Genomic DNA, 25,814 nt, shown 5'->3' on the forward strand with positions numbered 1-25,814 from the left:
ACGCCTTTCATCCCCAAATCCCAAATTAATTAACTTTTTACGAGACATTTTTAAACTAGTGCCATTTAATAAAATTCTATTAGGAGAAGTCTTTTTTTTCCCCAGCCCTATATTTTTATTAACAGCCACCAAAAATATAATTTACAGGCAACTGAAAGCCAGTCAAGAGAGGGACCCAGCGAGGAGGATGCTGCCAATGACAAGGCGGGAGGGCAGCTCTGGCTGCAGGGGCTGAGCTCCTGGCCTCGCTCTTAAGAGGCCCAGGTCCTTGAGGTCCCCTGGGTCCACGTTACTCTACAAGAATGACTTTCAATCCTCCACCATTCATTTCATATTTATTGATCATCTATTTTCCGTGGCTGCTACACTAGCTACTGTGGATAAATCAAGCAAACAAAGGGGCCAGGGCCCTTACATTCTTGAAGTGCAAAATCTAATCAGATACAGAAACATTAAGCAACCATCTCACCAATTGGAAGATATGGATCATGTGGCAGGTGCTGAAAGATAAGACTCTTCTCTCTCCTCCAGAAAGAAGGAGAGAGATGGGTACGATGGCACCTATCTGTAACCCAGCATGCTGGGAAGCTGAGGCAGGAAGAGTGCAAATTTGAGCCCAGCCTGGGCAACTTAAGTGAGATCCTGTTTTAAAATTTAAAAAATTTTTAAAAGGGCTGGGGATGGAGCTCAGTGTGAAGGCCCTGGGTTCAATCCCCATGACCATTTTTTTAAAAAGAAAGAAACAATCTAATCTGGAGTCGGCAATAGGGAGATAAAGACTGCCTTCTCCAAAAAATAAGATATTTAACCTGAAAGACGCTTTGGCATAAGCCAAGCATGAGTGGGGTGGGGGCGGGGCACCATCCAGATGTGGGAACAGCATGTGCATGGGCTCAGAGGCTGGAAGGCGCAGGGCGTGTCTAAAGAAGGAAGAGAAGGCCAGCACAGAAAGAGGGAAGAGGCAAGATGGTGCTGGAACCAGGTGTGATCTGGGAAGATTTCTGGAGACTGGGGAGCTAACCAAGGCCCAAGCAGGCAAGCCACAGGATTAAACATGTCCTTTCAAATAACTGGGTAATTGGTGGCTTGTACGCTCTTGCGTTTGTGGAAACATCTTTTTTAAATGTGCATCTGTTATAGCCACACTGTCCAATACAGTTGCTACAGGCCCCTTGTGTCCACTGAGCTCTTGCCGTGGCACTAATTCAAAGGGAGATGGCTGTCAGGTGGGAAGTACATCCTGACTGAGGAGGCCCTGCACAAAGTACAGGTGGACACTACCTTAATAAGAATTCTGGCTGTACGTGTTGAATTGATAGCACTGTGGAGATACTGCGTTATATAAAATATGTTACCCAAATTCATTTCATTTTTCCTTTTTTTAATGTGGCTGCTAGAAAATTTAAAGTGACACATGTGGTTTGCATTGTGTTTCTGCTGGGTAGCTCTGTGATAGTCAAGAACAAAGAGTTCTGAGAGATCTCATCCGCAGCAGGAGAAGGTGAACTGGCACTGCGCAGTGGGCAGGAAAGTCCATTTCAAGAGCTAGTTTGGCCATGCGTATGTTCACTCAGCCCTCTCCTCAGTCATCGATGAAGAAGAGGAGAAATTCCACATAAGGTCAGGCTGTCCCAAGCCAAGCAGGTGCCAAAGGGACGTTAGAATCTCTAAGCGGCAGTCAAGCCTCAACTACCACCCATAACACTCCCAAGCCAGGTTTAGCAAGACAAAAATGTTGAAAGAAGAAAGCCCGCTAGACATAGTGGCGCACACCTATAACCCTACCACTCTAGGACGCTGAAGCAGGAGGATTTCAAGTTCACGCCCAGCCTCAGAAAATTAATGACCTTAGTGACAGCCTGTCTCAAAATAAAAATTAAAAAAAGGGCTGGGGACATAGGTCAATGCAAAGTCAGTGTGATCAATCCCCAGTACTGGGAGAGAGAGGTGGGGGGAAATGTGAAGAGGGAGGGAAAGAAGAAAAGAAAGAAGGGAGGGAAGGGAAGAGAAGGGGCAAGGAGGGGGGAAGAGAGAGGAAGGAAGGTAGAGAGGGACGGAGGGAGCCAGCCAAAAAATCTCTTTTGATTTTACGTTCCAATTCCTAATACAGCAAGGTCAGCTGGTCGTTGATTTCCGGAATCCCTGCACTCCCTTTCAAAATAGAAGGCTGCATGCGCCCTCCTTCTACTATAGTCCAAGGGCAGACTGGGCCAAACTCTAGACTGGGCCAAACTCTAGGCCTGGATCCCCCTGTAACCTTGCTTCTCTCCAGCCCATTTTCACAGCCTGGTGACCTAGAGTGTGTATTTTGAATGTTACATTATTTTAATTTACATTATTTACTTACCTTTTTTATTTGTTTTTCACTGTACTGTACTGGAGATTTTCACACAGCTATATCCCCAGCTCCTGCCCCTTCTGTTCAGAAAGATCTCATGAAGTCACTAAATTGCCCAACTTGGGCTCAAACTTTTGATCCTCCTGCCTCAGCCTCCCAGAGTACTGGTATTAAAGCCATACACCACCACACCCAGCTGTTATATATTTTTTTCAGTCAATGTCTATGACATGAAATTTCAGAATTTTTACACAGAAGTCCAGATTCCAAGCTTCTCTTAAGAGAACAACAGGAACTCAGAAGATCCAGCCCAACAGTGCTTATGTCCTGCCATGGCAACAATCAGCTGGTATAGAGTAGCAGTTACACCTCTAAAATGGGTCATGGGTGCCCCCAGCCCTGCTGTACATGGACGCATGCTCTGACCAGACACACCTGCCAGGACCTGGGACGTACGACTGCCAAGGGTGTTGTGTGTGTGCTGATAAGGATGCCCTGCTTTCTCCAGTCCACAGACAGGCTCCCACGGCCACTGCTGTCCTCCCTGACCCCTGTCACTGTGGGGGCAGAGTTACCACTTAGCACACTCTACAGTGAGGATCCATTCCCACACCTGCTCGGGGCATCTGGAGCAAAGGCGGCACCATGCCTGTCTCACCAGTGCCAACAGAGCACAGAAGCTCAAAAACGGCTGCAGGGTGAATCGCGCCAAGGGGAGAGAAGACATATTGGAAATCGTGCCCTACCCAGCCAACGCGCCAGCTGAATCTCTTCCTGGTGTTTCCAGAATCACTTGGGACATCGTCCACCTGGTGAAACCAACCTAGGACACCCCTCTAAATAAATTACACTCTCACCAATTACCTACAAGGTTAAAAAAAATCATTAGAAGTTGAAAATTATATGGAGCTTGGGGTGACTTTGAAGCCAAGCAACCGCCTAAATAGCCCTTTCTGTTGAGCAAACAAGAATTTCTTGATTGCTCTTTTTGAAGTTGCCAGAGCTCCATCTTGCTGCTATTAAAATGGAGTTTCACAATGACTCTGAACCAGTTCTTCTTGTTTTCCTGAAAGAACTGTCATTCAACTACAAATAAAATCTCTTATGAAACAGCAAATGCAACCGAGACCTGCCCACTGAGGTGAGAAGCAATCATTTCTCCTCAGAGGTAAAATGAAGTGGTCATCCTTCTTCTGCTCTGTAAGCGTTTCCTAAGCACCTACTGCATGCAGGACACAGGAATGCACAGATGAGCTCAGAGTCCAGCGAGTGGCCACATACTCAGAGGAGAGGGTCAGAGGGCTGTCGGCGACAGAGCTTGCACAAAGACATCTAACTGCTATATCAAACAGGCTCTGGGGTGTTTCTACACGACCTTCCCACATGGCTACAGGCCTTTCTCAATGGTAAAGTGACGCCCTTTGAACCCCTGGGTTCTGCCTTCAACAAAATCCCATGAACCAGAAAGACCAAACATAATGAGGAAAAAAAGAGAAAAGGAGATGAAGGGTGGAAAGACATGATTCAGAAGTGCAAAGTTATCTTATCAAGCCTTTCTTCTATGTGAAATTTAAAAAAGTATACTGAAAGAAGAACTGTAAAGTAAAAACCCATCAACTGTATCATTTCTAGTAGAGACCGTGAGGCTCAGAGGTCTCAATTTGTCTGTGCCTCAAAGTCCAGCTCAGAGGCCCACACCATCGTCCATCTCTGACACCCCAGGAAGGTCAGAACACACAGGTGCCACCACCGACTGCCCACTGCACACCAGACACAGTCCTGAAGGTCTGCTAGCCGAGTCCGGTCTCCTGTCCTGATGACACTGTGCGGCAGCCGCTGTTCTCATGCCTTCTCCAGATGAACGTGCGCCTTAGAGCTGGCTTCCCCTGGCAGCCCACGGCCAGGGCCTCCCATGGTTCTACTGCAAAGACCCAGTTATTCACTCGATCGTCACAGCAGGAAAACAACAGGAAAAAAGCCTGGGTTTTCAGACTGGAAGACCAAGAATCGAGGAAGAGGAGTGAAACAAGACACCTAGACAGCCTGTTAAAATTACCCAGTGCTGAAAACAAAGAGGGACTCCTGAATGCTTCCTAAGGGAAAAAAACTAAAAAAAGTCAGTCAAATCAAGGGCTACATAGGAGACAAGCAGGTGGTGGCTATGAGGTTCTCCAGTCCTTAACAGCCAAACAACCTAGAATTCAAGCTTGGGGAAAAATAATGACCTCTTGAGACATGCAAAGCCTCAGATGCCACCCCAACACCTACTCTGAAAAGAGTAATAAGGAAAATGAATGGCAGAAAGAAGGTACCAGATAGAATTTTATTTATTTTTTTTTGTTTGTTTGTTTTTCTCCGGTACCGGGAACCGAACTCACGACCTTGCACTTGCCAGGCAGGCGCTTTTTGCCGCTGAGCTAAATCCCCAGCCCCCAGATAGAATTTTAAAGGGGAGAACACACTCAACAAAACAGAACTGTCTAAATAATGATGGAAAATACGGCTAGAAGGACAAGGCAGGTCGGGTCATACAAAATTCCCCCAAACACATAATGGAGCATTTTTCTTAAAAAGCTGGAAACAAAATTCCATACCCCATAAACCAAGAATAGATCACAGAGGAAGGATAATTTAAAGGTCAAATGCACTTTGGGGGTGGGGAGTGGGGGCATTCTTTAAGGGGAATTAGTGACACTAATTTATTTTTTGCCCAAGATTCAATAGATCTGCTAAAATTTCATGTGTAAGTCTGAAATGAAACACTGAACTACGACTTCCACCCCAAAGGAAAACAGCAATAAACGGCATAGAGAAAATTTTGGCAACTCAATGACAATCAGAAACGAGGAAATCACGGAAAGTCAAATCCAAACCAAGGCGGCAGCAAGCAGTTGAATTTAAGCAAGTAAGCACAATAAATATAGACGGTATATAAAATGCCCTGTCAGAAACACAGGATACCAAAAACTGGGATTGCGGTAGGCAGGCCAGGATTTAAAGGAGACTCGGAAAAGATAAATAAAATAGAAGGGGACATAGTGGTGTGAGATGTCACAGGAGAGAAAAGCTGGGAGAAGAGCAAGAGAACATATTGTTTTGCAGCTGCTTGAGAGTCTTACTTTAGAACAAAAACTTGGGCCAGGATATAGCTCAGAGGCACAAATCCTTGCCTGGCAAGCTCAAGGCTCTGAGTTCGATTCCCAGTACCAAAAAAAGAAAAAAAATTTGTCTAAAAAATTAAGGAATTGGGGGCTGGGGATTTAGCTCAGCGGCAAAAGCGCCTGCCTGGCAAGCGCAAGGTCGTGAGTTCGGTTCCCGGTACCAGAGAAAAACAAAAAAAAAAAAAAAAAAAAAAAAAAAAAAAATTAAGGAATTAACTAAGTTACACCAGAGCTATATCAATAAAAAGCAGAAATGATTAAAAGACTCCAATGGAGTGTGTGTGTTCTCATAGATACTGCAGCATACTTTCCAGAAATGGACAGAACATGGGATTTAAAAAACAACAAATGAGGCAATTAAGGACCTAAAAACACAATTAGCCACTTTAATATGTTTTATATGTTCTTATAAAATACACATCTTTTCAAAAATCTACTGAACAATTACAAGTTGATCATGTGATAGGCTACAAAGAAAGCTTCAATAATATTTTTTTTAAAAAGTTAGCAATGTTATAGGCCATATTCTCTGTCCACAAAGCAATAAAACTAAACATTAAACAAAAAAAGAGCCACTAAAACTTTAACCACTTGGGAATATAATCCAAAGGTTATTTAGAGGAGTATTTTTTTAAAAAAAGAAATTCAAATGCAGACTATTTAAAAATGGACAATGACAACATTGTATAGCAAAACCCATGGGATAGTTCCAAAATAGTCACTCAAGAAAAGAAATGAAGTAAAAAGAAAAAATAAATAAACCAAAAGAATGTAGAAATGAACAAAAATAAGAAGTTGAAATAGACATCAAAAGCCTTGATAATAAATGCAAAGTTGGGTTCTTTGAGATTACCAACAAAATATCTATCTCTGAGTCTGGGGATTTAGCTCAGTGGCACAGTGCCTGCCTGGCAAGTACAAGGTTGTGAGTTCGATTCCTGGTACCGGAAAAAAACAAACAAACAAACAAACAAAAAACCAACAAAATATCTATCTGTGTCTCTCTCCCATATGTCTGGCCAAGAAAATAAAAAATAACTTTAAAATATTAAGAACTAAAATAGCTCCAACTAAAAAATCATAGCAAGAGATGGAGGGAAAGAGCAAGAAGGCTTTATATTAATATACTTTAAAATGTAAGTGAAACAGACCATTTTCTAAACAAACACTACCCAAAACTGATTCAAAAAGAAACAGAAAACTTCAACAGACCCATAATCAAAGGGAAAAATGTGAATTATAAAATTATTGAGAGTACCTAAATAATCCAAATAATTTTACTGGCAAATTTATTAAACCCTCAATAAACATATCAATGATTTCTAAACTGCTGGGCAGGGATGAAAAGTAGTACTCCAACTCTTGTTACAAAGCCAACATAACTCTCATACTAAAACTGAGCCAGGATTTCTGTTTTGTTCTGGGTACTGGGAATCGAACTCAGAACCTCTTGCTTGCCAGGCAGGTGCTCCACTGCTAAGCTATATCCCCAGCCTCAGGATCTTTTTTTAGCAGTTTTGGGGATTGAATTCAGGGCCTTCTGCGTGTGAAGCAAGCACTCTATCACTGAGCTATATCCCCTACCCAGAGATAGATGGATAAATCTTTCAACTGGAATGGATAAACTTTACATAAATAGAGATCCAAAATCTCTATACAAATGTTAACAAATCATAGCACTAAATTACAAAATTAATACAACTTCAGAAAAATACCACCCTAGGTCTTCTGAGATAGTTTGAATTTTTTTTTTTTTTTTTTTGGTTTTTTTGGTTTTTCTCCGGTACCGGGAACCGAACTCACGACCTTGCGCTTGCCAGGCAGGCGCTTTTGCCGCTGAGCTAAATCCCCAGCCCCTAGTTTGAAATTTTTTAAAAACTTGATCAATATAATTCTCTAGAAATTTTTAAAAACCTTTTTAAAGAGTACTTCTCAAGAGCCTCCTGCAAATACTTGTAGTATAATACAGAGCTACTCCAATGAAAGTCAGGAATAAGCAAGAATACCCATATATCTCTACTATATTATGAAAAATTACTATGGAGGGGCTGGGGAATTAGCTCAGCGGCAAAAGCGCCTGCCTGGCAAGCGCAAGGTCGTGAGTTCAGTTCCCGGTACCGGAGAAAAACCAAAAACAAAAAAAAAAAAAAAAAAAACGAAAAATTACTATGGAGATCTTGGCCAATGTGAAAAAGCTGCAAAAAGAGAAACAAGCCAAATATTAGAAAGAAATAGATAAACCTGCCACTATTTTCCAATACAACTGTCAAAAATCTAACAGAATCAACTGAAAAATGGTTTTCAGAACAAAAATAATTTGGCAAAGTAACCAGATACAAAATAAATATTCACAAGTCAGTGGCTTTCCTACATACCAACAATAATCAAGTAGAAAATATAATGGGTTGGAAAATGCCATTCCTATGAGTAACACAATCTTTAAAACACCAAGAAGCAAACCTATTAAGAAATGTGCATGACCCCCAAGATGACTGTGCAATTTTTCTGAAAAACATCCAAGATCTGAATGATGAAGAGACCCATTTCAGGGTGGGAAGACTTAATATAAATTCGTCACTTCTCTAAAAATGAATCTACAAATTCCATGTGATTCCAGTCAAAATCCCAATGGGATTTCTTGAGATGATACAAAGCTTACGCAGAAGAACGAGTTCTTACTAGTCTGTAGTGTAGACTGTATGCTGTTTAAAAGAATAACACAGTCTCACAGTAAGAAGGTACAGTAATTAAAAGAGTTGAAAATGATGCAGAATTAGGTAAAATGGTTAATTTAAAAGAATAAAAAGTCTACAGCCAGATCCATGTATATTTGAGAATTTAGAAAGCCGTGAATGTGTCATTTCAAATCAACGGGGAAAGAACCAATTATTCAATCGGGAATTACCACCCTCCTCACCTGGCCCCACCCCCCAGTGATGCTCTGAGAACAGCAAACATCACTTCCGGTATTCTTGCAAAAAAAAAAAAAAAAGTTTAACTTGAATCTAATTCTAAGGACAGACTAGCTAGACCTAAAACTGAGGGATGTTTTACAAAATAACTGAACAGAAAGCCTCAGAAATGTCAAGATCATGAAAGGCACAGACTGACAATCTCCTCCATGTTGAAAGAAACTAAAGAACAACAGAAAAACTGAATCCCACTTGTGATCCAGAATTTTCATATCCTGTAAAGGGTGCTGGAATACATGGTCAAAAAGGAAAAAAGTCTGTAGCTAATATTCTACCTGTGTTAATTTTCTAATGTAATCACTCACTGCCGTGACACAAGTGAATGCCCTGTTTTTATGAATACAGTACATCCTGAAGTATGTAGGAGTAAAAGGGCATCATGCCTGCAAGAAGACGTGATGCCTTAGAAGAATGTTACAGGAGAAAGCGAGAAGGGAAAAGGAGAAGAGGTAAGGAGAGATGATGATGGAGCTGACATGGGAACTGTTAACATTTAGGGACTACGAGTAGAGGATATGGGAATTCTCTGTACTTTGCTTACAACTTTTCTACAGGCCTGAAATTACAGCAAAATAAACTTTTAAAAAGTAAAACGAAAATTGCACGATCCCTTAGTATAGATATGATTTCATCCTTAAATACATTATAAGCCTTCCCTGGGAATTATAAACACCAAATTCTACACAGTTGTTACTTTTGGAGCCTGACGGGAATGAGGCAGAAAAGCAGGTTTGAACTCTTGCCACAAAGTTGCCTGAACTAAAATCAGATACGGCAAAAACAAACAAACAAGGTGAATAAATGAGGAGATAAGAGGAAGACACCTGGAAAAATACATGAAACTATAATTCCTGATGGATTAAATAGCTAAAAAAAAATCTGCAAAAATGCTAAATAAATAAACTATCCCAGCTGATCCTTTGAACAACTGGGTGATGTAGGAGCACAGACTCCCGATGCTGTACCCACGTCCATCTTTCTGCACGGCTCGCAGTAGAAGTTCCCCTGTCCTTTGCAACTCCTGCACAGTACACTTTACAAAATAATCCAGGGGTGCCAGATTCTAGAAGACCCCCAGACATTCTTTCAACAAATAGTTACTATTCTTGGCCCCATAGCAGACACTTCATTTATTTGACTTAAACTTCACACCACCATTATGAGGTAGTTTTCATTATTCCCACTTTTGAGCTAGGGTCACCGGGGCTCAGATTCTGGGGTTCATCAGGCAGCACTGAGACTGGGACCCACATCTGTTTGTCTCTGGAGCCTGATCCTGGCCCACCTGATCCTATGCCTTCCATTTCCCCAGAGAAAGAAGTACCAGCCCGTGGCCTCAGGCCAAGCACTCTCTTCCCTGGGATAAACGCATCCATCCAAAGACACCGACAAGAACAGGTCCCATCTGCTCCTTGGACAGCCACTAAGCTAGCAGCCTGAGTCTCAAGAGACAAGTAAACATGAACATGATTCATTCAACAAACACTTGTTAAGCAGCTACTAAATGCCAATCCTGGGGATACAGCCAGGAACTAGAGAGACTTCGTATCATCATCAAAGAGTGTATAGTCCAAGAGTTAAATATTCAGTCAACCAATTACGACTAACTGGGGCAGGGGAGGAAGCGAGGAGGCAAGGGGCTCGCCACACCGCGTCTTCCCAGTGGCCTGGAGAGAGCTGTTTCTTCAAAGGTCACCCACAAGAAGTGCAAGACTCAAATTCAGCATTTCCAGCCCACCTCCCAGGCCGCATCCTCTCCTGTGCCACAGACACACTCTGGACACAGTGCTGGGGAGTTCCAGGCCCACTGGAGGGCAGATGGGGCTTCTGTCCCTGGGAACAGCGCTCATCCATCCCAGTGTGGCTTTGTGGGCAGCTGCCAAGGGCGTCAGCTGTGCCCTCTCCTGGCCCTGGCCCTTGGCTGGCCTCTCCCACTTTAGCTCCTGAAATGACACACTTACCTTGGCTGGTGCTCCCTTTACTGAAGCCGGTACAGTGGGGCATGATGTCAGCTGAGAGGCACTAGCCACAGAGATCAGCAGGAGCCGAGTCTCACAATGGCCAAGGGTGGGGGGCTCGCTATCCTGGGCCCTGAGCCATGAAGCAGCTCCCCACAGGCAAGGGGACCCTGGCTACAGCCACAGCCAACCACAGGGGCTCCAGCTAGCCACCTGCAGTCCCCCTCACCTCTGACAAGCCAAGGATCTTGTGGCCTTTCATAAAATCAGGCCCTGGTCTGTGTTTCCACCGGCGGGGGGCGGGGGGAGGGCCGGCTTGTGCCAGATCCTGAGCTCCACCCCACTATTCTGAGCCCATTCGCCTCTCCATCCTGCATGGCGCCTTCCTGGAGCTGCCATAGCAAATGAGCTTACACAGCATAAAGCACTGTACAAACAGGATACCCTGGCAACCCGCGGCCCTCCATGCTGAGACCAGGACCAGGTCTTCCCAGACCTGTGAGTCACAAAAGCCTAAGAACTCACTTAGTCCAGGATGAATCACTAGCCACATCTGCACCAAGTGCCAGAAGACCCTGCTTTACCCACCACCCAGAAGGCACATAGCAAGAGGAACCCTTTCAAAGCCCCCCTGGAGACCATGTTCCCTTCCAACGATCCCAAAGGGAAGACACATTTGGAATTTGCTCTCTGGAAACAAATCCTTCTCATTTAAGGATGTTCTGCTTCAGCACAAGAGTGACCAGCCTGCCATGCTTTCCATCACCCAAGCACTGGGCTCAAGCACAGCCCATATGTTTTGTCTACTTTGTCCTCACCACTGACAATAAAGGCTGGTGTAACTGTTATCCCCACTTTTCAAAGAGGAAGTGTCACCTGGCCCGTGTCAGCCAAGGGGCGGCCATGACACTGACGCACAGGGTCCTCCAAACCTCCCATAACCCTGTGACAGCACATGGAGTCACCCTCAGGCACCCCATGCCCATGAGCTCAGTCCCGGCTCACTCCTCCCCATCACTGTGACTGCTGTCCTCATTTTTAGCAACATAAACCACTCATGTGACCCTTTGGCCATCCGTTCTCAAACTGCACTCCTCTGGGGTCTTCCTTTCCCCTACCCCAGCGCCAGCTCAGCCATCCACTCCCAAGCCTGGGTCTGACTCCATGACAGTCTCAGTTCCAAGAATCCTGTCCGCAGACTCCCAGACCTTCCCACCAGCCCTAAAGTCGGCCTCCAGTGGGACCTGCAACCCACCCCAACCACCCCTGCCCCTCCCATGTCTCGTCCCCTCACTGTCGTCCATCTCAGTTACAGCAAGGCCTGGCCCAGTAACAACCCCTCCTACACACACAAACACACGACTGTTCAAGCCTCAGCTTTCTCTACCCTTTCACTCTCTGAAAAAACCCCAAGTCAACCCCTAACTTCCCTGCACTGGAAAAACACAGACAGCCATGTGGGCTTGTCCCACTTTAAACTGTGACCTCGATCTTCCACTGGACTCGGTACAGCCAACAATTTCCCTCCACCATCCATGGTCCTTGTTGAGTACTGCAGCCTCTCATCTTTTTCCTCAACCCTCAACCAACCTGCTCTCTACTGTCACCAGCTACTTTCCCTGAGAAAATGAAAGCGATTTAAAGAGAAAGACTCATCGTCCTACCACCACCTCCAACACCCTTCCGTCTGTCTGCACCGAACCCCTCCTCCTCGTCACACCCACTAACTGTACCTTCCCAGGGGGGTGCTGGGGGTGCTTTGTCAACCCAAGGTCACCATGCCAGCAGCTTCCCCTCCTCTCTCCTGTGACACACCTTCCCTGTCCCTCAGACCCTCTCACAGCACAGGAAAGAGGCTGCCACACCAGCACTGCGTCCATGTCCCTCCCTCCGACTCTGCACCCCTGCAGAGCAAAGTCCCTCCCACTGCCGCTGTGGTCTGGCTGGCTCTGCCTCCTCGACTCCCATTTTTTAATTCCACTCCTAATCAGCACCCCCTGCCATCGGGCCTGAGATCACTCTCCCTGAGGTTGCGAGTGGTCAATACCGCCAAACCATGGACAGCTCACCTTCCTTCCTACACCTAGTCTTCTGGGCTCTGAGGATCCCTCCCCTCCCGGCACCCTCCCTGGGGACTGGTTCCTCCTCCTCTCCCGCTAGAGGTGCCACAACTTGCACTCCATAAGGGCGCTCATCAAGTCCACAGTCAAATGCCACCTACATGCTGTTGATTTGCCAGTTTTCCACCAGAGCTCCGGACGCATCTCCAGCGGCTTTCTTACCCTCCACGCTTCGCATCTCAGAGGCGCCCTCAGTGCTGCCTGTGTGAAGGGTCCTATGTCCCACCCCATCCTGCCAGTTCCTGCTCCCCTGAGACTCACCTCATCTAGGAACGGTGCCACCAGCCATCCCACGCTCAGGCCAAGCTTAGGCTGGGCAGCCACGAACTCCACTTCCTGTCACCAGCCACAACCAACCTGCCACGAAGTCCTGCGGCCCTGAAGTCAGCCTGCAGCCCACTCCTGATGGCTCCATCGGCCCTCCACAGCCCTCTCCGAACCAGCATCACCTCACACACTATTCTCATTTCCATTTTTCCCCTCACAGCAGCCAAGGGATTCTTTCAAAATGTTAACCAGCTTCTAACACCCCAGCCCAAAACTTTGGGCTCAACCTCTTTTCAGTGGCTATGAAACTGTCCACCGTATGGTTACCTCGCCTAGCCAGCTACCCTATCTCCCCCTTACCACAGGGGCCTTTTTCCTGTTTCTCCAGCACTAGCTCATTTCAACCTCAGGACCTTTGCATTTACTGGTCCTGCTTTTCCCCACCAATCACAAGGTTTACTTCTTCATTCCATTCAAGCTTTTTCTTAAAGTCAGAGTGGCCTTTCCTGATTCCCAAATCTCAAACAGCCCTTCACCCAAGTGCCTGGCCCTCTCTGTATCCCAGCCCCATTTCATCTGTCTTCCTGGCACTTAACATTATCTGAATTCTATTACTTATTTAGTCATTTCATCTCTGCGAGGCCAGGGATCTTGTCTTATTCACTGCTGTGATCTCAATGCCCACAACAGTCCCTGGCCCACAGCAGGCGATCTATAAATACACGCTGGATAAATGAACTCACAAATGAATGAATCAATCAGTGTACTAAATAGCCTCCCGTCAGGCCAGGGAATGGAGAACAGTACTGTCCGACAGAAATAGAAAGTGAGCCACCGTGAAATTTTAGATCTCCTAATAGCCACATTTTTAAAAATTTTAAAAAGAAACAGTAAAATTAATTTTAGTAATATCTTTATTTAACCCAATATATCTAAAATTACTATTTCAACACGACAGCGACTGAAAGAATTATCAATGAAATGAATTTATACTGTTTGGTACTAAAACTTTGGAATTTGGCATATACTTTTCACTTACAGCAAATCTCAACCTGGGCTCAACGAGCTGTAAGTGTAAAGTATATGCCATGTGGCCGGTGGCTGTTGTTATCTGCACAGACTTGAAACGGGAACCAGAACATGACATTCCCACACCTAACCCTTTCCCACAGACCTCATGGTTCTCGGGATAAAGCTCCAACTCCTCGGCCAGGCACAGGACCTGTCGTCCTCGAGCCTTGTCACTCCACAGAGCCCTTGCGCCAAGCACACCTTCAAATTGTGTCATCTGCTCCCTGCCTCTGAGCCCCGGCCCATGCTGCTGTCCCTTCTGCCTCTCCATGCCCTGTAGCATGCGTGTGGCCGTGGAGGCTGGGACCCCTGCTCCTCTGTGGGGTGCACACAGCAGGTGCTCCAGGATCCGAGGGTAACTCTCTCCCCACTTACGTACTGCACCATCCGCAGAATGGAGCCACAACACACTGTCTCCACAACCTGCTCTGTCCTTCCAAACCTAAGAGTTCCTGAATTCAAGGAAAGCAAAATTCCACATAAATTCTATATCTGGCTGAAATCCAGGCAAGAGAAATATTATTGTGGAAAAATTGTTCTTGTCGGATAATCACAACCCAGAAGCCAGAGAAGCAGCAGTTCAATACCAACGCCAGAGGCACTGAGGGCCCAAAGGGACATGGGTACTATAACAAGAGAAAGATCAGCTGTAAGAGAGAGAGAGGCAAGGAATCAGCACCCCCTGAGCCTGTGGGCACCATCTCATTATTCTGATGGATAGAAATGTGGACATGTTCCTGCACCCACTAATTCACTCAACAAATCTTAACGAACACCTTCTCTTCACAGGGCACCATGCCATGTGCTGGGACACAACCTCAAAGGGTAGAAATTGTACCTGATCGTGTCTTCCTAAAATGGCAACAATATCTTATCATTCAAAGATCAACCTGCTACTGGGTGTGGTGGCCCATGCCTGTAATCCCAGCACTCAGGAGGCTGAGGCAGGAGGGTCACTGCAAGTTCAAGGCCAGCTTGGGAGACACAATGAGTTCAAGGCCAGCCTGAACTACAAAGAAAGACTCTATCTCAACAACAACAACAAAAAAAAACACAACAACAACAACAAAAAATCAACGTGCTTCTTTTGGACAAATTTCAAAAGTTTACCACAATGAGGTTCAGTGCTTGTCTAACATTTTAAAATCTCAATTTCAAATTGTGGAATTGGGATTAACGGTAGTTTTAAGTGCATAAACCTAACATGATACTGGTGTAACCAAACAAAACATGCAAAGCTTTTCCTTGCTCTAAATGAGTTAAGTGACATCATATGTAAGAAAATAAGCAACAGGTAACCTGGCTATGTATTTTAGCCACCTCCATCCCAAGTTTCGGTTTTCCAGAAGACAGGCAGTTTCCCCAAGAAGTCTTGGCTGTAGAGAACATTTAACACCAAAGTGGAACAAGGATACATGAATGAAGGCCACTCTGTATCACACCTAGACCCGCTCCCAAGACTCAGGTAAAGCCTACTAGCAGTGGAAAAGCTTTTAAAAACACAATCATCACAGGGAGCGAAGTCCAAGACAAACATGTTCTGAGTGATTGGCTATTCATACAATGTCATGTGACTGCTGCTTCCACTGTTCCTGTAAAGAGGCCATTTTATTATTTAAAAGCAACAGCAAAGACAAAGCTGGTATCTGAAAATCCTTCCAGAAAGCACAAACTCATCATCAAGTCATTTCCTTATCTTTGGTGAGGCATCAACTAATAGTACAGGAGACCAGAAGGACTGTGACCCTGTCCCCACTGAGAGCTGGGAAAACTGAAGGCCAGAGAGCACAGCTTGGATCTGAACACAGGACTCCCAGACCAGCCTGGTCCACCCGTCATTTGTCCCCCACATGAGGCAGGAAAAACTAGAAAAACAACAGACCCAGGAGCTGTCTGGCCAGGCAGGCAGGGTTGAAAGGGAACAGGAAGGAACAGACATTATTAAATGACTTGGCTGGGTCCCTTTGTCTCTGCTAGGTGTAGGGCACCAAGTCCTCTAGCACAATCATGAAATCACGGGGCAGCTACGTCCACCCACCAGGTGAGGTCTTCCAATTTGTGCTCTGATAGGTAAAGGCTTCAAAGTCACTCCTGTCCTCGCAACAAGCAAAAGATGGAGAAAGTAAAAATCAACAACTTTTCTTAGATCCATTGAAGAACTGAAGTCACACGATGAACAGTCACTGTGAGAACTGCAGACAAGCGAGTGCAGAGAAATACAGCTGTGACTGTTAGATCTGTCCGTTAAAGGCTGCCAGCCTGTGGTGCTGCTGAGAGCTGGTGGAACCTTTAGGGGTAGGGCCTTGTGGAAGGACACTGAGTCACTTGAGCCATGCCCTTGAAAGGGACCTGACCCCTTCCTCTCTCTTTGTTTCCCAGCCACCATGAGATGGGGGCTTTGCTCTACTATACAGTCCCTGTCATGATTTTGTGTCTCACCACAGCCCCAAAACAACACAACCAACTAACCATGAACCTCTGAAACTATGAGTCATGTAAACCTTTCCTCCTTTTAAGTTGATCACTGGTATTTTGTCACAGCAAGGGAAAGCTGACTAATAGAGGAGCTTATCAGGAGTTAGAGGCTGAAAAACTTACAGCAGTAACTGACTAAGCACCAGAAGCTGAGTGTGGACTAGATGAGAGTTAAAACTCCTGGGGGTTAGCCAAGAATGGTGACATGTCTGTAAATCCCAGTTACCTGCCTCAGCGGGAGGCTGAGGCAGGAGGAATCACAAGCTCAAGCTCAGCCTGGGCAACTTAACAAGACCCTATCTCAAAATAAAAAGGCTGGAGATGTAGCTCAGTGGAAAGGCTATGGATGGCTAGCCCTAAAAAGCCACATACTTTCATGGCGTGTAATTAATTTCAGAAGCCTCAATACATTTTCTTGGTGGAGATTAGAGTAAAACTTCACTGGCTTCAATGAGGTGGTAGTGGAGACTAAAAAAATTTTACAAACACCAAAGTAACCATCCTGCAACAGCACAGAAGAGGACCTCTGTTTTCCTGAGCAGAGGCCTATCTCCAAATGAAACTACTTCCCCACTGACTTATCTGACCGGAGGGAAGAGCAACCGGACAACTCCATCTGTCTACTAAGCCTTCCTAACTCATCTAATGGGAGAAAAAAGCTAAGAAATGCTTCTTAAGACCGAGGACTCAGAACCACTGACAAAAAACAAATAATAGCAGATTAAATCAACATGGACACCACTTCCTCTCCCTAATACCTTACCACCATATCAAAAGGACTCTAGCAAGATAACAGCAGATTACAAATTAGAAAGTGGTAAAACAAATTCTATTTAAGAAGGATCTTTTAGGGAAACTCAAAGAGTTTCCTTGCTGTGACAAAATACCAGTGATCAACTTAAAAGGAGGAAAGGTTTACATGACTCATAGTTTCAGAGGTTCACGGTTAGCTGGTTGTGTTGTTTTGGGGCTGTGGTGAGACAGCCCCAAAGACAACAAGGAAAAGAAAAGAAAGCCAACAAAGGAAACTGAAGCCAAGTGTAGTGGTGCACACCTGCAACCCCAGCTGGGAGGCTGAAGCAGGATTCCCAAGTTCAAGGCCAGCCTAGGCAACTTAGTACTGTCCCGAAAGAATAAAAATAAAAAGGGCTGCAGCTTGGCATTCCCTGGTTTCAATCCTCAGCACTTCAAAATTTAGAAAAAAAGGAAATTGAAGTTTCTGAAACCCACAGTTACAGCAAACACTAAATATAACTCAGTCTCAATCCATATAAACATGAAACTTCATACTAAAATCCTCATGACCTCAGTGCTTATTACAAGATATATCAAGTCTGGCTTTCAACAAAAAAAATCATATGGCATTCTAAAAGGGACAGAAAACACAGTGTGAGAGATAGAGCTGCATTAGATCCAGGTTCAGACCTGACACAGATTTTGGAATAGTAATAATCTAATTCAAGGAGCGCTAATGGAAAAATTACACAATATGCAAAACAGATGGTTAACATAAGCAAAGGCAGGGAAGCTCTAAGAATCAAAAGCAAATACAGGAAATCATATTACTGCAAAAGGAATGAAGAATGCCTTTTCTGGCGGGGCCCTCAGTAGACTGAACACAGCCGAGGAAAACAATCAGCTGAGGAAAACAATCAGAGTTGGAAGATAGTTCAATAAAACTACCCAAACCGAAGTATAAAAGGACTAGGGGAGGGGCTGGGGATTTAGCTCAGCGGCAAAGCGCCTGCCTGGCAAGCTCAAGGTCATGAGTTCGGTTCCTGGTACTGGAGAAAAACCAAAAAAAAAAGGACTAGGGGAAAGGGGTGAGAGAGGTGAGAGAGACGGAGTGGGGAGACTGGTCAGGGGGAAGGGAGGAGGTCACACCAGGAGGCTCACCGGCTTCTCAGAGTTCAGGCAGAAGAAAACACAGTCTTGGTGCTGCTCCAGCTTGGTAGATGCCAAGTAACAACTCTCAATACCCAAGAACATTCTGCTCTACTCAACAAAGGACCACCCTCAAGAGAAACTATTTGCCAGTGTGCCCAAGTGGTACAGTCCCAGCACCTGGACACCAGAGGGAAATGTCTTTCACCATGAAGGAACAGAATATGGACTTTAGATTACTCCAGCCTTCTTGTCCCACTTGGGGGAGAACCTGAGAAGCATTTGTGAAGGCCATGGCCCCTGGTACAGGCCCACTAAAGCAATGAGAACTAACCAGAAGATTCTAGAGTATCTTCTCTCCCCAGACTTTACTACTCAACTGGACCCTGCATAACAGGAGATCAAGGTGCAAACAGCTTCAAAGCTCAGACTTAAAGAGTCTCCAGGGAAACCCAAAGACAGCTGGGGACACAAAGACAAGGGCATCAGAGGAAATTTCAGTCTAACAAGTACAGGTATAGCCAATTGTAAACACATCCCAACTCCTAGACAGACACTGAACTACATACTACCATATAGGCCTGCTTACTGATACTTAGTTCCTTTAACCCGGTAACATGTGTAGCTTTAACCTCACACCAAATGCAGGCTATATCGGCATCTGTTACTAGATATATCATACACCTGTTACTAGATACATTGTGCCCAACCTTCAATAAGAAATCACAAGGTGTTCTAAAAGAGGAAAAAATAAGTCTGAAGAGACACACAAAATATCAAAAACCAGACTCAAGTTTAACTCAGATTAACATGCTAAGGGGTATAAGTGGAAAGGCAGACACCATGCAAGAACAGATGGTAATATAAGCAAAAAAAAATGCAAACACTAAGACAGAATCAAACAGAAATACTAATGATTCATGTTATAATTTAGATCTAAAATGCCCCCCCCCTCAATTTCATGTATTCAGAAAGGGGGCTTCTGGAAGATGATTGTATCATTGGGGCACTATACTCATCAGATTAATCCACTGATAAGTTCATGGCTGAAAGTAATGTTAACAGAATTGGGCCTGGTTAGAGGCAAGTCACTGGTGATGTGATCCAAAAGGATATATTCTTGTACCAGCCTCTTGCCTTTTTTCTCTGCTTTTTGGATGGCATGGGGTGAGCAGCTCTCCTCTGTCCAGCCCTTCCACCATGCCATTTCTGCCTTGGATCCAAATAACCATGGACTGAACCCATTAAAACCATAAGCCAAAAAATAAACTTCTACTCCTTTAAGTTGTGGGTGCCAGGTATTTTGTTCCAAGGATAGGAAAATGACTTATACACTTCCCAAAATGAAAAAGGAGAATAAAAAATTTAAAATACAAAATTGAATATCCAAGAACTGTAGGACAATCACACAAGGTATGATAGATATGTAATTGGCATAACAGAGGAAATAAAAAAAAAGAAAAGAGAACAGAAGAAATATTTGAAGTAACCACGGCTAAGAATTTTTCAAAATAATGACAGACATAAAGCCACAGATCCAGGAAAGTCAGTGAGCACAAAGGCAAATAAAACCCAAACAAACCACACTTCTGTATATTACATTCAAACGGCAGGAAACCAAACACAAAGAAAATTTGAAAGAAAATAGACGAGAGAAAAAAAACCACCTTACCTATAAGAGGACTAAATATAAAATTTACACTGGACTTCTTTCCAGGAACTATACAAACAAAAAGATAGTCAAGTGATGTATTTAAATTGTTATAAGGGAAAAAATCACCAATCTGGAAATCTGATCTAAGAAATTCTTTAAAAGTAAAGGAGAGGGTTAGGATGCTGGTAGGGGTGAGGTGGCTCAGCAGCAGAACATGTGCCCTGGGTTCAATCCCTCATGCCAGAAAAAAAGAAAAAGTGAAGGAGAAATAAAGAAAAATGTGAGGAAATCTGTTGTCCAAACTGGTAAAAGAACTTCTTTAGAGGGAAGGAAAAAATACAGGTCAGAAACTCAGATATACATTAAAAAGAGAATGTGCTAAGGAACCAATGAAAGTAAGATAAAATCTTTTATTTTTCTATATTTATTCCAAATTGAGCTAACAGGCAACAATTTCTTCAAGATAATATCAATTTCTTCAAAATAGTATCAGGTGGTGCATGCCTGTAATCCCAGCACTAAAGAGGCTGAGGTAGGACAATCACTAAATTCAAGGCCAACTTCAGCCAAATAGAATTCAAGGCCTGCCTAAACTACATAGCAAGACTCTGTCTCAACAACCATAACTATGATAGTAATAATAATAATAATACCAACAATAAACTGATGTGTAGTTGTACAGCTGTGTAGCTTATAAGTGAAATGAATGACATATAAGGGATGAGAGACAGCAATCAGAACAAAAGATACTTCTCTTGACTTAAGATGGTTCAGCTTCTAAGTTTTAGATTTTCCAATGCTTTTTAGGGATATTAAGTATGTTTTCATTTTAACAATATTTTTGCTTTACAATACACTTATAGTGACATAATCCCCATCAGAAGTTGAGAAGCATCTATACTCTTGCTTTTGTTTTGTTTTGTTTTTTATACTCTTGTTGTAAGGGACCTGGTACTACCCAGGAAATGACAAGATGTTATTTGAAAGGAGACTTAGATGAACTGTAAATGTATACTGAATACTCTTGGACAATTGGATTCACTTAAAAACGGACATGCCAAAAGAAAGGAGAAAAGAAAATGACTGGAAGATAAAAAAGAAACAAAAGACACAGGTAACAAACAGAAAACAATTGCAAATATAGCAGATTTAACTATATCATGAGCACTTTAAATGCAAATAGTCTAAATACAAAAAAGACAGTCTGTCAGAACAGATTATTTTTAATTTTTTTTTCTGGTACTGGGAATCGAACTCACGACCTTGTGCTTGCCAGGCAGGCGCTGTGCAGTTGACCTAAATCCCCAGCCCCTATTTTTAATATTTTTTTAAAAACAAGATACAACTATATACTGTCTGTAAGAAATCCACTTTAGATATAAAGATACACATATATTTGCATTAAAAGTAAAGGTGTGGGGAAAGATATATGACGTGAACACCAATTACAAAAAACTTATTAACTTCAGACAAAGCAGAATTCAGATCAAAAGAACACTCATTACATGATAAGGGAATCACACATCAAGAAGATGTAACAGTTTTTGATGTGTATGCATCTAACAATACAGAGACAAAATATCTGAGACAGAAATGGACAGAACTCAAAAGACAGACAAACCCACCATTAATATTCTCTATCAATAATTGACAGATCCTGTAAGCAGAAAATCAGTACAGATACAGTTAAGTGAACAACACCATCAATCAACTGGATCTAATTGACATTTATAGAGTACTTCATCCAACAACAGCACAATACACATTCGTCTCAAGTTCACATAGAACACGCAACAAGCCAAGTCACATTCTAGGTCATAAAACACACCTTAACAAGCCTAAGAGAACAGAGACCATGCAAAAATACACTCAGACTACAATGAAATTAAACTAGAAATCAGTAACAGAAAGACTGTTGGAAAATTCTAAAATACTTGGAGATTAATATAATTCTAAATAACAAGGGTCAGGACAAAAATAAATAGTCTGAAAAATAAAATTACTTTGAACTAAGTGAAATGAAAATATAATTATTAAAATTTGTGGGAAACAATTGTAGGGTTAGAGGCTATTTTATAGCATTGAATGCATGTAAGCGGATAGAAGAAATCTGAAATCAATTATCTAGTCTTCCAACTTAGGAAATTAAAGAAGAGTAATGTAAATCTAAAGCAGGCAGAAAAAAAAAATCACAAAAATTAGAGCAGAAATACATGAAATTGAATGAACACAGAAAAGTACTAAAACCAAAAGCTGATTATTTAAAAACATCACAAAATGTTTTACCCTCTAGCCAGGCCAGCCAAGATGAAAACAGAAAAAAGATATCAGAAATGGAAAATCAGTCCCATGAACTACTGACCTCATGAACTTTAAAGGATAATAAAGGGATTTTATGAACAACTCCTTGCCCACAAATTTGATAATTTAGATTAAATGGACCAATTCCTTGATATACACAATCTATCAAAACTCAAAGAGAAATAGATCATCTAACTATGCCTATATTTATAAAATAAATTATAATTAATAATCTTTCAACAAAGAAAGCACTGAGTCCACTGGTGAATTCTATCAAACAACTGGAGACAAAATGATACCAATTCCCTATCTACAGAATACCTACAGCCAATAACCCACTTAACTAGGTGAGAAATAAATGTCTTTCTTTCCAGGGTCAAGGCAATCACCATTCCCTTCACTATCATACTATAAGTCCTAATAAGCACATTATTAACAAGTTCACAAAGGCTCCATAAGTCAGGTCTTCCTGCCGGGCAGCTTGAAATACTGGTGATACATGCACGGGTGGCTTTTTATTATTTTTATTAGTAAAAAGACCAATAACAGTGATTAGCTCCATTTGTACCATTAGTCATACACATAGCACTGGTGGGTCAAGCTGACAGGAACATGTTAAGACAGAAAAGAAAATAAAAGCTATACATGTTGGGAAGGAAGTGGGGAAAAAAGGCTTTATTTACAAATGACTGTCTATACAAAAAAATCCCAAAGAATCAAAAAAAAAAAAAAAATTGGAACAAGGAATCATAGGAAAGTTGCAAGATACAAGGTTAATATACAAGTCAATTGCTTTTATATAAACCAGCAAGGAAGAGTTAGAACTTGAAATCAAAAGTAGAATACCACTTATACTGACAACAACAAATATATATACACACATATAAATGACTAAAATATAGAAAAGATATATAAATAATGCCATGTATCTCTGAAGAAAGAAATCAAAGATCTAAATAAACATTGAAGTATTCCATGTTCATGAAGGGCAGATTCCATATTATTAAGATAGCAATTCTTCCCAATAGATTCAACACAAAAAGCCCAGCTATTTTGTGACAATCAACAAAATTCTAAAGTAATATGGAAAGGCAAAAGATCCAGAATGGACAACAATATAGAAGAACAATAAGTTGGAGGACTGATTGATATTCCCCAACCTCAAGACTTATAGAGCTGCAGTAAGAAGACAGGGTAATGCTAGCAAAAAAAAAAAAAAAAATTAACATGGAGATATGGGGAAGGGCATCCAAGGGAAGTAAAAATGATCAAGATTATATATATATATATCACAATGTAATCACTCAAGCACAATGTAATCACTATATATTGCAAACATACACTGACAAACATTTTATAAAAAAATAAACAAGTATAGATCAATGGAGCCGAATACAAAGCCCAGAAGTAGACTCTCTCAAATATAGCCAACGGATGTTTAACAAAGAAGCAAAGGCTATTCAATGATGCACACACAGTCTTTTCAATGAATGCCTGTACATCTACACAGGGGAAGAAATTAAAACCCTCTCAGACATCCCCTAGGAACCACCAACCACAACTCTTTCTTTGGATTGTATATGGTCGTACTCTGGGCAGCTGTCAATCTATCTCCCGTCTGCCCATTCAACCTCTTATTTTATGCCAATCATTCCCAGTAAGACCAAAGCTCTGAGTCTATGGCAACTTTATCAACTTCAGGCCTTTCCTCAGTCTCATATCTGCTCCAGTTTCTTCTGTCTTTTGCTGCAAAACTTGTTTCCTTGAGAAACTATTTTTCAATCCCTGATTTACCCCCAGCAAGATGTACATAGTAGTCAAAGACTTTCTTGATGAATAAGCTTTTAAGTTATGTACAGTTATGTATGTATTAAATATACACATCAAAATATCAATACATCAAATATCAACACCCAGTGTGATTACCCCTGGGTGGGAGATTATGGATGATTTTGAGGGGAGAAATGGTAGTGGGGAGTGAACCCAGGCCTTCACACTCAGCTACATCCCAGGCTTTTTCTTTTTTGAGACAGGATCTAAGTCTCTAAATTGCCCAGAGCGGCTCACACTTGCAGTCCTCCTGCCTCAGCTTCCCAGAGTGCTGAGATTACAGGTATGCACCTAAATATCCAGGTGTGATCTTCAGTTTTTATTCCTTTTTGCTCATGTGGACTTTCTAACTAGAAGGGTGAACATGTATAGCTTTGAATCATAAAATAGTAATAATAGCAAAAAAGAAAGAAAACACAACATAAGAAAGGTCAAGTTTGCCTGGGGATATAGCTCAGTCGCACAAGCGCCTGCCTGGCAAGCGCAAGGTCCTGAGTTCAATTCCCGGTACCAAAAAAAAGAAAATTAAAAAAAAGGCCAAGTTTATACAAAAGACACACCAAGAATGCTGATTTACTTTATAGGAGGCATTTTTGCTTTGTAAAAAGCCTTGCCATAAAAATCTTTTATGCAGACAGTGGTCAAAAAAGGGTCTGCTTTTTGGGACACTTTTCAGGATGGAAGGTCACTTCTGAGGGTAATGGAATATGTTTCTTCTTCTGTTCTTGGGGAACATGCGTGGTTTCTCCCTTTCTCAAGGGGATCCCAGCTGGTCAGTTCCAAGAACAGTGACTCCTGACCATATCAGCTGTGACCCCTCTGATGGGGGTGTTTTGTGACTCAGGGAACCCAAACTGGACTCTCTGCAGAGCCGTGACTAGGACAGAGCCCTTAGCCGACAGGAGGGAGGGAGACCCCTGCCTCACAGGTGGAATGCTAGAGGAATGGGACTGCAGACTTCATGAAACACCGTCAAGCCGTAAAATCCAACAGGATAGGAACAGCATCCCCCATCCACAAACGCTGCCCGGGATCAGCTTGCCTGTGTGCTCCGCACTCATCCTGAGGCCCAGAGGAGAATCGGGGTAACAATGACCCAGTTGCACAGATGAGGAAACAGACCAGACAGGTAAGGCCTGCAGTCTCCCAGTCAGTAAGGGGAAGAGGCAGAACTCAAGGTTTCCTGCCTTGATCTGACAGGTACCAAAGCTTCACAATAAATTAACACATATGCTCATGCCATTCAAAAATGGCAAAGGTATCAAGTGTTTATCTGTGCCAGGTTCTCAGAGATGCTGGACCCAAATCACCAAGGGGAGAGCCGCTGTCCTGCTCTGGTACAGTGTGATGCTAGCAGAGAAACGCATCGTACAATGCCGATTACCCACACAACTGACTCTCCTTTGTGAAATGGGCTTCCCAAGTAGTATTTTCACCCTCACCTGGGGAGGAACACAAAACTACAATGAGCAGTGTGACAAATGGCAGAACTCTGCAGCTCTAAATTCCATGAATACTATCACAGTCACCGACAGGGCTGTGTGTGCCAGGCACTGTGTTTGGGTCTCCGTATCTACAATTCACATCCTCACTATCACCCTATCATATATGCTCGTTTATGCACACTTCCCGGGCAGAGAACTTGAGACTCTGGAAATGAGTAAAAAGTCAAGATGTATTTCTCTCTCATGGTGCCTTCTCCCCAACACCACAGCACAGGTCCCTTACACGGGCTGCAGCATCCCCCAAATCTCACCTAAGGGGCCCTACCCTCTCACACGCT

At 43.0% G+C, this 25,814-nt stretch overlaps 1 protein-coding gene across 1 annotated transcript in view; it reads right to left on the minus strand.

The window, feature by feature from the left end:
* Positions 1–10,573, minus strand: part of Znf618 (zinc finger protein 618) — a 112,512-nt gene extending 101,939 nt beyond the window's left edge. Inside the window, exon 1 of the mRNA XM_013513280.1 lies at positions 10,433–10,573. The gene's annotated coding sequence lies outside the window, so the exon portion shown is untranslated. The remainder of the gene's footprint in view (positions 1–10,432) is intronic.
* Between the last annotated feature and the right edge of the window lie 15,241 nt (positions 10,574–25,814).

Source organism: Chinchilla lanigera, unplaced genomic scaffold (genome assembly GCF_000276665.1).
Source record: "Chinchilla lanigera isolate Chin_1 unplaced genomic scaffold, ChiLan1.0 scaffold00018, whole genome shotgun sequence".
NCBI lineage: Eukaryota > Metazoa > Chordata > Mammalia > Rodentia > Chinchillidae > Chinchilla > Chinchilla lanigera.